Raw genomic sequence first — 9,602 nt, forward strand, 5'->3', positions numbered from 1 at the left:
TATTCAGCCAATCGTAGAAGACATCAAGAACTAATGACCGCAGGACCTATTCAAGAGGGTGCCCGATGCCATGCTCAGTATAAGGAGCCATTCCGGCTCATCTATTTCTAGTATTATGGAAAATGCCGCTTTCCTGGGCTGAAAGTTAAATCCGAATGCCAGAAAAACAGCAAAAACATACAAAAGAAATACATATATTGCATTTGTATATCTGCCAATCCAGTCCTGAGATTTACACCACTTACGCCACACAGCATAGCCCTTTCGAGCTTGGGCAGGAGACCTGCTTTTTCTCTGCTGCAGTCCACAGGTCTTGTCCGTCCCCCATCCTGTGATTGGACAGTGAAAGGAGAAGCAGCAGACCGGTGTGCTCATCTTTCTGTCCCTCTGCTATCTCCTGCTATGAGCATGATGCTTGCTAGGGCATTAGAACTGGCTCCTTGTGTTGCTTCCATCTTGCTCAGTATGAAATTCAAGAGACAGCTACCAGGTCGGGACCAGGTACAGGGGTGTCCCTACAATTTTTGCCATCAGAGGCTGGGGGAAGGTGATGGCGGTGCACATTACTGGGGGTGGGAGGTCAGATGGGGGTGTTGGAGGTGCATGTTACTAGGGGTGGGAGGTGGGATGGGGGTGTTGGAGGTGCATGTTACTGGAGGTGGGATGTGGTTTGGGAGTGTTGGAGGTGTATGTTACTGGGGGTGTGCACGGTACCTATGTCAGGTGTCCTGCCCAGCTCACTGATGTCACTGGTTGCCAGTGAGAGTCCCACTCAGCTCCTGGCAACCAGTGACGTCAGTGAGCTGGGTGGGATGCCGGTCAAAGCATCACAGGTTGTTAAGAGCTCTTAATGGGCTATCCTGCACTGCAAGGGTTAAGTGCTCATTTGTGCCAAGGTTAAAAAAAAAAGTTATACTCACCTGAATCTCAGATCCGGCCGGCTGTCACAGCGCTCCCCCCAGTCCGTCTCCTCCTATGCTGAATAAGTCCCTCGTTGTCTTCACACCCTATACACGGTATAGAAGGTGACGACTCGAGGATCCTTAGACTGCTGCAGCGGAGGAGGGGCGAGGCAAAAGGGACCAGTCTAAGAGCCAGCCAGATCTGAGGTTCAGGTGAGTATAACTTTTTTTTTTGTGTGAACCTAGACACAGATGATCACTTAACCCTTGCAGTGCGGAGGTAGCCCCTCTGCAAGGGTTAAGAATTGTTTTCCCCCAGAGTTCCCCTACTCATTCACTAAAGGGTTACATTCAAATGTGAATAAAAAGGTCAAACAATCCTTTAACTGAAAAAATAACACAACAAAAATGTTTACAATTCCTTTCATAAAAAACAAAAACAAATCCCAAAAAGTGATCCACTGATGTAATCCTGAGGTCCACGATAACGACGCGTCGACATAATTAAAAAAACGTCCGCCTGCCGAACCCGATGAACTGTTGCTGCAGAATGACCTGCTTTGACAGGAGGCGGCAGAAAGTAAACAAATAGGAGGATCTGGTGGTGACATCACCGCTGGCTCCGCCTATTTGTTTTGATTTGGCCGACATCTGTCATATAGGTCTTCTGAGGTCCCGGCCAAATCAAAACAAATGGGTGGAGCCAGCCGGCTCTGCTTATTTGTTCTCATAGAATGACAGGCTACTGCCCTTAAATGACCTGAGGACAGTAGTCTGTCATTGCACGATAACGAATGGGCGGAGCCAGCGATGATGTTACCGCCAGCTCAGCCTATTTGTTTACATTTGCTTCGGCAGACCATTCTCTACGCTTTGGCTGTGTGTTCACATGCGGCCGGCTCGGCTAAGCTGTTCGGCTGCTGAACAGGCTATTGTGGCCGAAATGAGCCGAAGAATTAACCGATGCTTCGGCTTAATCCTTTGTGAATAACGTCCTTAGTTACCTGCAGAATCAGCTGGTCCCCTGAGCACTGGCCCTGATATCCTGGTTTAGGGGGGGCTCCTTTCCCTATGGAGCCACCCTTGTGTGTGCTAGTAAGCTGTGTGTGTCTCCATATACACACAGGCACAGCAAGGCAAGACGCTCCCTGGCTCTCTGCTCACGCCTCCTGCCTTCTCCGAGCTAGTAGATGGACGGCTGCTGGAGACTGCTCCGTCCCTTGTGAGCTTGTACTGGACAGGAGGTTCAGGGAAGCCGAGCTGAGAGAGTTGGAGCTGTTCAGAAACGTGATGACTGTAAGGCCTCATTCACACACAACGCAAGCAAAATTGTATATTGCGTATATACGCGTCTATGCGCGTGTATGCGTATATATGCGTGCACCATATGCAATCCCAGAATGCATCACTCGTAATGGAATTTTAAATGTACTGTACGCGTGTATAGACCCGTATATGCGCGTAAATACGCAGAAATACGCTGCCCGGACGCATCTCTGTTCCATCCTGTTTTGCGCATATATATACGCTAAGCAAATATACGGCTCTATACGCGGCTGTGTGCATGGAGCCATTTATTTGCATAGGTTGCATATAGTACAGTATGCACGTACGCGCGGATACGTGCGGCAGTGTGAATGAGGGCTAAGTGTTTGGCCAAAAATGTAAAGAAATCCTTTTCTGGTGCGATGTATATTTGTTTCATCCGGATTCATGATTGAAATAAAGTTTGAGTTTCACATTACTTTGGTGGAAGAATAATGAAAACAACGTAACATTCAGAATGTGAAGATCTCTTGTAAAGTTTCCCGATACAATTTGTGTCCCCCCCCCTCCCCCGCCGGCAAAAAAAACCAAAAAGTATTTTGTTTTGTGGTAAAGCCCTTGGAGTCGGCCCGGTGTTTATTTGTGTGTGTAATGATGTATATACAGTATATAGATTTCTGTGACATCACCGCCGAATGTTTCCAGAAATCCCGGCTTATTCATCCGCTACAGATTGCGAAGACTTCAAACGACGGAGAGAGATGAAAACATTTTTCTTTAGGCGCGGGAATCCTGCGCGGGGAATCCGAGGACTGGGGTCGGGCTGGAAGTCAGCGCCTTTTGCGGTTGGGTATTAATACGACAGCTCGCTCAGAGGGGGAGGGCTAAAGCGTGCTCAGGCCCTCAGAATAACAACCGATTCCCGCTCATTCCCGTCAGTACTCCTCCGACGCAGAGGAAACGACTCGCAGGCTCGAGCACATGGCGGCTGGACGCGCGTTTCAAAATAAGCAACGGAAATGTTGGACGGACGTCAACGATTCCGCTACCCCGAACGTTCATTTGTGACGTGCCAAGCCGCGCACGAGCGGATTCTTGTCTGGGGTCAGATCAGAGTCTGGAGTCCCGGCCAGGTGAAACTTTTGGCTTGATTATCCCGGCAAGGATTTGGCACTGAACCCGGCGGAGGCTAGAAAGACGACCGGTCCAACAATCAGCTCTCGGCAAAACATTTGACAGAAACCTGCTGATTAAAGTCGAGAACCCCAATCAGATATAACAGATACGATTTAATACCGCCCTGTGTTCATGAATTCAGCATTCAATGTGTGATTCTTTCATGCCAACAGTGCAAGGACCCGGATTTGGCTTAATATCAGCATCTGGCATTCCCTGCACCCCTATGAAAAGTCGGGCACTCAGTCTCGTGTCAGGAGAGAGTAGGGGACCCGGCGGCATACCCAATCCCGCCGGGTGAACTTCATCTCCTCTCCTGAGAGAGAGAGAGGGAGATAGATAGATAGATAGATAGAGGGAGAGAGAGAGAGGGATTGAGAGATATCGAGAGAGAGAGACGGAGAGAGGGATGGAGAGATATCGAGAGAGATTGAGAGAGAGAGAGAGATTGAAAGAGAGAGAGATAGAGATATTGAGAGAGAGAGAGAGAGAGACCGAGAGAGGGATTGAGAGATATTGAGATAGAGAGATTGAGAGAGAGAGATTGAGAGAGACCGAGAGAGGGATTGAGAGATATTGAGATAGAGAGAGAGATATTGAGAGAGAGACCGAGAGAGGGATTGAGAGAGATTGAGAGAGAGATATTGAGAGGGAGAGAGATCGAGAGTGAGACGGAGAGAGAGATATTGAGAGAGAGAGAGATCGAGGTTGTGAGAGAGAGACAGAGGACATTTATACAATATAGAGTATATCAATATACATATACACAATGTTGCAATCATGGGCGGCACGGATACACAATCCAGACTAGCACACCTGCTTAGAGCCTCCCGTCCCAGCCTATTACTTAGATCAATAATGAGTTCATTGTGTCATTTCAATAAAGGCCGGGCTTATTAGTGTCTGTAAATTTGTAGATTTGTTGTCCTAAACCTGCTAATGCAATGAAGAGCAGGCTACGGAGAGACATTAAGAGCTAAAGCTGATTTCATTGCATGTGCGGCGATTACAAGTGTAAATAAAGCAAGATTACCAGCGGCAAATAGATTAGGGGCTTAACATGAAACTCTGTCTTTTTAGCAGCTAATTCCAAAAGTCAACAATAAGCTAATAGGTTTCTTTTTTTTACCCTTCGTTGAAAAGCGAGAGAACTGCAGACTCAGCGCTTGTGCTGAATTAGGGTGTTATGGCTGATTCCCAAGTGCCCACCACCATCCTTGGTGCCCGCAGTGCCCTCCTCCACAGGACAGGGCTCTCTGGCACCAAAGCAAAGATGCCAGTATGCTTCCCCTTCCCCAAGCAGATATGGATTGGCCCATGGAAAACCCAGCCAGGATTTCATTAACATGACAAAAACCCAAATTTGTTCTTCTGTCTGGGAACTCGAGCCGCTTATATCTCATCAAAAGTTCAAATGTTATTGCGCACAGGGCCGGATTTACTCTCTCTGCTGCCCCAAGGCCAGGTTCCTCAATGCGCCCCCCTACCCGCCAACCCCCCTCCCCCCCATAGAGAATGGCAGACCTGCAGGCTGCATACAAGTGATCTCGGCGACATCGCCGGGATCACTTGTACAACACCATCGGCTGCTTCCCGCTGTATATTTAGCTCTGCTTGCCCAAAGCAGGGCTAAATGTAGAAAACAACTACCCGCCCGGCGCCCAGAACTGCATGTCCCGGGCATCGGGAGATAGGAATTCCACACCCCTGCTTCCCCTTTACTCCCTGCTGCCCCTCTACCCCCTGCTGCCCCAAGCCCGGGCCTTGGTTGGCCTTGAGGGAAATCCGGCCCTGATTGCGCAACTGCTTTTTCTTTTTTTTTTAATAAACACAATATTCCCATCTATTCCTAACCCAGTAACAATTCAAAACTTTAGCTTTTCCCATCACTTCTTACAGACCCCGTGACAAATAAAGAGATCGAATCTCTCCAGCGGTGACACAGACAGCAATCAAAAAAGGAAGCCAATCAGTCACACTCCCTTCATCAGGGCATCAGTCAGTCACACTCCCTTCATATATTAGAATTTCGTGCCTCCTGTTTTCTTTGCTCTTTTTTTTAAAGGAGAACTATGAGGTGAATGCTTTTCACTCACCTCATAGTTCTAGCCGACCTGTGACAATGAGACTGTCACAGGTCGGCTCAGTAGATCGGGAGGTGAGCGAACACATACCGGCGTTCGCTCACCACTCGATCCTGTCACGGCTCTCTGCCGTGACGGGAGGGGCTCGATTCCCCCCGCTCCGATCCTCCAGCGCTGACTGGTGGAACGGACGGGGGAGGGGGCGGGTACAGCTGGCTCTGCCTCTAGATAGGCAGAGCCAGCTGTCACTCACGCAGCTGGGCGGATCCAGACATAATTGTCGGGATCCGCTTCAGCTGCGGCGTCTCAGTATACCGCGAGCAGTAGCTCCCTATATACTGAGATTAGGGTGACGGGAGGACGCTAGTTTGTGTCCTCCCGTTACCCTAAGGACAACTATGGGAAAAAGCCTTAACCCCATAGTTCTCCTTTAATTATTATTTGAGCAATAAAGACCTGACATGGGGTCTAGCACCTCCCTATAACTGCAGGCATTCGGCACTTTTGAGTCAGGCCTCGTCATGGATAGCCAAATCTGTTTCAGATTTGAATGCCTGTAAGCTAACACCGCGAAGGGTCATGTGACCTGGTAATGACCATCATTGAAATTTTGCAGCGTTGTGGAAAATGTCTGTAAAAATGTTTTAAATGTTGTTTTGTTTTTTGGGGGGATTTTGTTATATTTACCAACTGACCTTTTTTTTTTTTTTTTAATGATGTCCTGTTATTAACTCAAAGATGTATTTGGGACTTGAGGAGTTCTGTGCGTTCATGCCTGCCGGCCAGACATATACGCAGGAAGGTTTGGCCATGCTGAGCATTCGTGTTTATTTGCATGTTGTAAACTAGACACGTGCGATTCGTTTAGTTCCGAATCAAAATTCGGGCGACTTTTCCGAAATTCGGACATTTGGACACATCCGAATTTCCGAATCCTAATGCACCCGAATGTGTCCGAATCCCAATTTCCGTTCCCGAATTTCGGATCCTCTCCGAATTTCGTTCAAAAATTAAACTGAATCGGACACGTGACTTTTCTGGCCAATCAGATGTGTTTTTCGGTTTAATGCATCCGAATGGGTCAGAACACACATTTTTGTTACAGCCACATGGGAGCCATATACAGTATATACATATAATAATAAAGCTGAGGCTCCAAGACCCGAAATGGCATTCGGGATCCGAATTTTCGAATTGTATTTGGAGCTCCCTACTTCCATTCGGGTCTGGGAGCCTCAGCTTTAGTAATATATGTATATGGCTCCCAGACCCGAATGGAATTCAGGAGCTTCTGAATGCAATTCGGATCCTGGATATCATTCGGGTCTGGGAGCCATATACATATATTACTAAGCTGAGGCTCCTAGACCCGAATGGCATTCAGGATCCGGATTTCCGAATTGTATTCAGGAGCTCCCGAGTTCCATTCGAGTCTGGAAGCCTCAGCTTTAATATGGCTCCCAGACCGTATTGCTTTCTGGTGCTCCCGAAAGTTTTCGGAAATTCAGATCCCGATTGCCATTCGGGTCTGGGAGATTCAGCTTCAGTATTAATATCTGTAGATGGTTTTCTGTGGTATCCGCAACAAATATTTGTAAACTCATCCGAAACGAATGAAATCCGTATTTCGCCTGAATCCGAAACCCGAACCGAATTATATTCAGGATCCGAATCCCGAAATAACGAAATATCTGAACAGAACCAAATTTTTCTGCAGCTTACATGTCTATTGTAAACCTCAATACAGAACCTTCTAGGGCAGTGGTTCTCAACCTTTCTAGGGCCGGGACCCCTTGGTAACATTTGCCAAGTTGTGGTGACCCCCAACGGTAAAATTTAGGGATGACGCGGCTGCTGCAGCGACATCTGGAGGCGTGGCAGGAGAACTGACACTGCTGCGCTAGGAGAGAGCTGAGGAGGACTCTCACCTTGCACAGCGACCCCACAGGTTGAGAACCACTGCTTTGGCAAAGACAGGACCGGGCTCTGCAGCTGGAACTAGAAGAATTGGATTTAAAGTGTGTGGCTATATAACGTATGAGGTACATACTCCGCAGTACTGTCACTGATAGGGATGGGCTCGGGCGTGTTCGCAGCTCCACGTGCCGAGCCCGCCAGGAAGCTGACAGTGCGCAGTGCCAATCACAGGCACTGAGACATTTCCCGATCTCTGCAGCTGCGGACCGGGAAAATGGAATGCATAGCTAGAGGTGTGTTTTACATATTTTTTTGCTTGAATACATATATATTGCACCCGCCCTATGCTGCTGTCAATCACTAGAAGGGGACCTGATGGAGAACTTCAGGTCCCACTATGCTGATTGGCAGCACCAGAGGGCGGATGCAATAGCTAGTTTGCTATAGGCTTTTGCAAAGTGAAATAGCCAATAGGAATCTAGCTATGCATTCCTATGGTGGGTTGCTTTTTTTTCTGACATACGTCGGCCCCCGATTTAAAAAAAAAAAAAAAAAACAGAGCAGAGAAAGATACCAACCTTTCCGGGAGAAAGTTTTTCTCTCCCGACGGCTGAGAGCCACTAGGCGACCCCTGGCAAATCGTCATTCGACCCCCGAGGGGGTCCCGACCCACAGGTTGAGAACCACTGTTCTAGGGGAATACCGGGAGGACATGAGCTGATAACGTGAACGCTTAGCGTTGTTTTGGGGGATTTTTGCATTATTTTTACATATTCTGGGCATTTTTTTTTCCTCTTTTCTTTTTATAAAACAATAGACAACTTGTGTTTATAATTTAAAAAAAACAAACAAACAAAAACAAAGTATAAAAACACTTCTGATGTCTTAGTTGGATTTCACGGAACAAGACGTGATCGTGAGACTTTCTCAGATGTGTGAAAACACTTTTATTTATTTTGATGTGAATTAACACGTCATAATAACTGTCTGGAGCGGCTGAATCCGAAGTGGCTGAACGTGATTGACTACAGTGACAACAAATTAATCCACTTCACACCCGCAGGGTGCAATTAGGCTCGGTTACGTTTAAACAACCGACGCGCAGCTGTCAATCATACACGATGCACGCAGCTTCTTACAGCACCCAACACACATCTGAACGGAGATTGTTCTCTTCCATCACGCAGAAGGCTTATGTGTAAAGGTGTGTGCAAGAAGAACTGTCTGTGCTGTGTGTAGCAACATGTTTCTCTGTAATAAGAGATAGATAGATAGACAGACAGACAGACAGACAGACAATGGGAAATTGTATACTTACACATCGGTAATCTTCCTTTCCTGACACCAATACATGACAGCATACAATGGGAGTTGAGCCCATTGTATGCTGCCATGTAGGTGTCAGGAAAGATAGATAATAGATAGATAAATAGATGATGGATAGATAGATAGATAGAGGAAGGCCAGATGATAGATAGATAGATAGATAGATAGATAGATAGATAGATAGATAGATAGATAGATAGATAGATAGATAGAGGAAGGACAGATAATAGATAGATCCTGCCAGTTCTTGTATTTCATCAGCTGATAATGTCTCTAAATTTTCCTGTAGTCTCCATACACTGAACCCAGCTTACACCCCCCTTTCACTATAAAAGATAGATAGATAGATAGATAGATAGATAGATATGTTTTGGAATGTTGAACTTACAGTCTGTCATTCCGGTTTGGCGTTGAACATCTTGTAGAGGATTAGCAGGAAGGGTGCACGGAGGACGTTTTGAGATGCATTAGGCTTCATACCTCCTGACTTGGCAGCTTTGTTGGGTAAATCATCCGCCAGACTAATAACTGCATCATAAAACACAGCAACCTTCATCACTGCGCTCTGTAACAGAACATAAGAGATTCATGCCATGCGTTGGATGCTGAAAAGTCACGTAACATGTACAATAAAACAAAAACAGAGCAGATTTTTGTATTCACATTTTGAGGTTTCATTTCCTTTAGTTTGGGAATAAAAGGAGCTGATATCTCCCGTGTTGTCTGTGTACATTCTATTCTACAATTCCACCTGTTTATAGCACTAAAATGACATATTTGGCACAAAACATGAAGACTTCATCATGTATGTTTACAATGCTGAGTTATAATGTGACAAGAATGATATATATATATATATGTTTATAATGTGACAAGAATGATATATATATATATATATGTTTATAATGTGACAAGAATGATATATATATAT

The sequence above is a fragment of the Nanorana parkeri genome, unplaced genomic scaffold (genome assembly GCF_000935625.1).
Source record: "Nanorana parkeri isolate BGI_ZX_2015 unplaced genomic scaffold, ASM93562v1 scaffold392, whole genome shotgun sequence".
Lineage (NCBI taxonomy): Eukaryota > Metazoa > Chordata > Amphibia > Anura > Dicroglossidae > Nanorana > Nanorana parkeri.